Raw genomic sequence first — 5,581 nt, forward strand, 5'->3', positions numbered from 1 at the left:
GGCAATTCATTCTGAACTCCTACCAGCTAAAGGCTTTGATCCTGTGTCTCTTCACAAGTGGGGTAAATCCAGAAAAAGGTGATACAAAACACATTGAACATTTTCAATAGAAACATTAACATGGAACACAAATGATCCATGTATAATTATCAATGCAAAACACTGATATCATACTACATAGTATCAGCAAATATCCACACTTCAATACTTTGATTATTCTTGAAGTAATAAAGAAATATTTATTCTAAATTATGAAGGCATTAGCTTTTCCTCTTTATTTTATTACCGATTCATTTGTTTGTTCATCAAACATTCACTGGAGTATCAGATATACAAAAGGCATTGCTATGAACTATGAATGAGGAGCAATGTCCACAAGTATTTCCCAACAGGAATCTGTTATAAGTCAATGTATCTTTATAATTTTAAAATAAGAGTTTTACATTCAGATAGTTATACAATATAAATTTCTCTAGCATTGTCTTATATGTTGAGGCTCTAGACTCGTAAGTTTTCCATTTATAAGCTATGTGATCTTGGATATATATCTCTCTCTGGGAATCATCTTCTCATCTGTGCAATGAAAATAAGTGCCCTCTGAGATCTGCTCTTACTGAAGTGGATTAATGATGAAAATAGCCAAATCTGAGCATCAGAAGACCTTCCAGTTTCAATAGTTCTGAGAAGCAAAAGTAATTCAGAACAATAAAGGCTTATGTCTGGAGGGGTGTGTGTGTGTGTGTGTGTGTGTGTGTGTGTGTGTGTGTGTGTGCATGCGCACATGCGCGTGTCCGCAAGAGGCAGTGTGTAACTGATGACTTGATGAATGAGCCTGGGGTGAGGGTGGAGAGGGTATGTGTATATATGAAATACTAATCAGTTCTGAACAATGATGGAAAGGTTTTACTACTGACATTTACTACTGACATGAAGGTTTCTACACTTGTTCTGAGCTCAAGAAAAAAATATATATGTGTACATATTCCATTAGGTTGCTAAGAAAACTGAGATTAGGCTTATGAAATACTTAGAGACTAGCATTCAGCAATAACTCCGTAAATGTTAGTTATAACTATTATTTGTAATTATGATCATTAGAATAAAGAAGTCATGCCTTATTAAAAGTATTATTACTAGAAACTCAGAATAAAGTTTAAATATTTGAATTTTTCTGAAAAACAGATTCAATATGTATGTCTCTTACAGCAAGAAGGAAAAAGATGACATAGAACCATGTTACAAGTTACAATATAATATCATGTATTTATAGTTTCAAGATACAAAAAGGAGTGGTTATTAAACTGATGGGAACTAGAGGGACTTGAAATGCCTAATTACCCCCTCTTTGGGATTAGCATAAAGTCACTTTTCCTGATCATTAGAGGGTACAGATTCATCCATAAGCATGGATCAAATGAATAATGAACAGATCCTTGAGATGACAGACACCTTGAGAAATAAGATTATTCAGATGTTCAGGCCAGGCTCCTGAGGCACAAAATTCATTTTAGAAAGTCATCATAGTTGTGCTAGCAATAAAAGATCACACCTGGTTTTTAATTTTTTTTCACCTTTAGTGGTTGTCATCAGTTATTGGAGGTGTTTTTTTTTCCCCTGTGTATTTGATATCCATGGGGCAAACGTTTTCATTCTGCTCAGTGAACTGTGCTGAAACACCTTTCTGAAACCTTTCATTATTACCTTTAAAGGGAAGTAAACCTTTAAAGCCTCTTTAAAGAGAAGCTTATATGGGGGGAAAAGTAATTCTCATCCTTCCACCCCCACATGACCATTATAAGCCCCCAGCTAAGTATATACTAACATCTCATAGTTAACAAAGACAGTGCCTTATACTTGCCTTTTTCTCACTTCCATAAGGATGCTGGTTCTGGAATTTTCTAATACGCTGAGGGCATTTTAACTCTATTACTTAATTGTGAAGAAATACTGATCTTGGGGCACCTGGGTGGCTCAGCCAGTTAAGCACCTGACTTCAGCTCAGGTCCTGATCTCAGGAGACTGGTATGGAGTCCTGCACTGAGCTCCCTGCCTGGCGTGGGGGTGGGGTCTACTTCTCCCTCTCCCTCTGCTACTCCCTCAGCTTGTGCTCACTCTCTCTCTGTCAAATAAATAAATTAAATCTTATAAAAATAAAAAGAAATACTGACCTTAAGGTGTTGTGGTTTTTGTTTTTCTTTTTCTTTTTTTTTTCTATTGTCTTATTTGTATTAAAAAGAGCTTAAATAGAGAATATATGGCACTGTAGTCAGAGGGATAGAACATATTGCTTATAAGGAATTGCCTCAGTTTAACTGTCTTTTCCAGCCTCACACACTTTCAGATAATCAGGCAAAATAGATTCTCTGTGCCAGACATTCCTGATGTTACATATACTTCCTTTCCTTCTGAAACTGCCTGGGATTTTATCCTGACATTTTTTACAGATAAATGAGGAAAAACCCAAGTGTACTTTCCAACACCTGCTGGAGAGTATATTCTGTGCTCATTCTAGAATTATCACATGTTATAATGGGAGGTTAGACAACACACCCCTAAATATAGATGGCAAACGGTAATCTGTTTTAGTGGTTGGAAGTAAATTATTTAGATTTAGATACAAACCCTGTCCCAGATTTTTGGCTAAACAAACTTAAAAAAGGTAGCCCCCTTCCCTGATTTCATCTACCTATCTATAAAATAGGGATAAAAAATATCTCAGAAAATTACTGAGGATAAATGTGGTAATTTATTTTAAAATGTGCTAATTTTTGTGATACCTAACATTTAATAAGCATTCATTACCTTTGTAGCTATTATTCTACAGTTTCCTTCATTTTTTTCATGTTCCAGTTGTAAATACAGACTTTCAAGGCAGCCAAATTCAGTTTCAAAGAATATTATGTATAAGATGTTTGCAATGGAATTCATCTTTCTGAATCAGTTTATTCATCTATTTTCCCAAAGATGTTTTGAGTATTAAATAATGACCATAAAGTACCTAACATATATCCTAGAACTTAATACTCTGCAAGTGGCAGATATAAGTGGCAGTTTCCCCATTTCCATTAATTTATATCCCAACTAATATAAAAATGTGGTCAATGTATGATAATCATAAATCTGAATAATACTGTTAATGTCCGTTTTTTACCTTTCATTACCTGCCTACACTGGAATGCCAGTTCGAAACATGATGGCATTGGTGTTGGCAAATAAGATATTGGCACAAGTGTCCTGGGAAGCCTTTTTGGAAGGCATTTGTTTTTCCTCATAAAAGGAATAGAGGAGGCTGATTTCATTCCTTCCCCACTTTTTCATGCTTTAATGATTTCTGGACCTGCAGTAACCATCTTGAGACCAAGAAAGAAAGGCTAATATAATTTCAGAGGTAACAACCCTGGCATTATTACAGAGATAAACCAATCCCAATAACTGCCTATTCAGCATTTTTTGTTAACCAAGATAGTAACTGTACAGTTTGGAGATGTGGAAAGTTGGTTGGGTTTTCTTCCACTATTAAAGTGTTATATCCTTTTAGAGATACTAAACCTCCTCTTTTCTACAAATTAGCCCCAAGAAACCAAAAGAAAAGAAAAGAAAATATAAAACTTTTACCCCTTCTAGCAATTTGAATCTAAATTTCATTTTACTATGTATGCTCCTGGCCAGATTCTTCCTTATCCTTTATTCTAACATTTCTGGGAATTAGAATACAAATTGAAGCACATAGGTAATCATTTATTTAGTTATCCTTTTTAACTTTTACGCTTCCTAAATTTTCTTGTTTTTACACTTTAGAAAGAGGGAAAACTAGATACATATTACAAGGATGTAATGAATTTTAGAGTGATACTTTGAGGTAGGTTCTATTATTATCATTCCCATTTTACAGATGCGAAAACTGAGAAACTGAGAGGCCTAAATTCCATTAATTTGTAAGAGATATATCCAGGCAACATTATACTATTTATGCCTCATGTTCTTCATCAATAAAACATGATGGTTTTATGGGTTGGCTTCTAAATTTGCTTTCATGTATTTGCTACTTCTTTCAGAATATTAACTACCAAATTTCTCCAAGTCCTATTGTCCTCACCACCGCAATTAGAGAGACGCACCATCAACAGGGAGACTTTGGTACAGACGATAAATTTAAACAGGGCTTCTCTTAGCCAATTGTACAATGTTTAAGGGCATGGGGGAATTTACATAATCTCTCTAAGCCTGGTTCCCTCATATGTGAACTTGAATGTGGTAGCACATAGCGATTTGATCTGAGACTTCAATGAGATCATCCATATAAAGTACAGGGCTCGGTACATAATGCTCTACAAATATTAGTCATCATTTTTATTGTTATTGCTATCATGTTAACCTCTGAAAACTTGATTTCAAGCAAGCTGGTGAGGATTTTCCTGTGAATTAAAATCTATTGTCATAAGAAAACCATCACTGACATATTTGATACATTTCATCAATCTTATCCATAATATCACATTATAAAGTGTTTAATTTGATGCATGTTCTATTCTTGGGAACCCTGAGAAATAAACTTGAAAATTCACTTTCATTTTACTAGGCCTATAGCAAAAGGAAAAAAAAAAAAATCTACTGATGGGTCTAACAAAACAAAAGCAACTTTCCTTTAATTTCCTATACCAGTCAATAACTAGAGATGGGATAAGGTGCTAAAAGCAGGACAGCTTCATATCAAACATTACACTAAAAACTGGATTTCATCCAATTATCAATCCTAATAACATACATGTCATGCTTCTTAAGGAACTGGCTGAAACAATGACTGGGTTACTAAATATTATTTATGAGTTTTTAAAGGACATCATGCCTCTGATACCAATAACTCATCATCTTTCTTTTAGAAAGGGAAAGGACAATTCTAAAAGTAATAAGCCAATCACCTTGATCAGTTGACCAATGGATTTCCAACCATGCTCTTGAGAGCCAATTAAAGGAAAATCTTCTTAACCTTTTCTACATGCTTTTGTCTCTATCCTTCTTTTAACTTCAGTTGAAGTATACATATATATGAAATTTATATAAATGTAAATATATATGCACACACACAATATAAATTTTACAAATTGGACTTTGTTTTTAAGAAAGGTCTTAAGCTAAGAAGCCAATGACAAAAAAAAATTTTCAATTACTATTAAAAGACACAGAAAGAAATCACCAAATTGCTTAAAATAAATAAAAAATACATATTATTGATTTCAAAGGCTTTAGATTCACAACCTTATGTGAAATGAGAGTAAGTACTACAATGATGTTGGGATATTGGCAGTGAGGTTTATTCTTTGACCTTTAATTCTGCCATTCAGAGTATAAATGCTTAGCTGTTATTGATATCAACAAAGCCCAAAGTTGGGACTTTTTAGTTAAGGAAAGTGAATGAATGAGCATCACAACCATGATCTCCAGACTATAGGAGGGACTACTAGTAACCCTTCAACTAAGGCATTTTAAGAAAAAAAAATGTGTTGTCGAGTTCCTAGCTCTCCTAACAGGTATGGTTAGAGGAATACCTGAGAAGTTTTTAATATTAAATGAATTCAATATT

The 5,581-nt window shown here is 34.0% G+C and overlaps 2 non-coding genes across 2 annotated transcripts; both read left to right on the forward strand.

Annotated features, from left to right (window-relative positions):
- Positions 1-621: 621 nt before the first annotated feature.
- Positions 622-685, forward strand: LOC123941126. Its single transcript, XR_006818211.1, has one exon. It is a non-coding gene; the product is annotated as a small nucleolar RNA U2-19 (small nucleolar RNA).
- Positions 686-884: 199 nt separating this feature from the next.
- On the forward strand, positions 885-957 carry LOC123941125. Its single transcript, XR_006818210.1, has one exon. It is a non-coding gene; the product is annotated as a small nucleolar RNA U2-30 (small nucleolar RNA).
- The last annotated feature ends 4,624 nt before the right edge of the window (positions 958-5,581 follow it).

Source organism: Meles meles, chromosome 4 (genome assembly GCF_922984935.1).
Source record: "Meles meles chromosome 4, mMelMel3.1 paternal haplotype, whole genome shotgun sequence".
NCBI lineage: Eukaryota > Metazoa > Chordata > Mammalia > Carnivora > Mustelidae > Meles > Meles meles.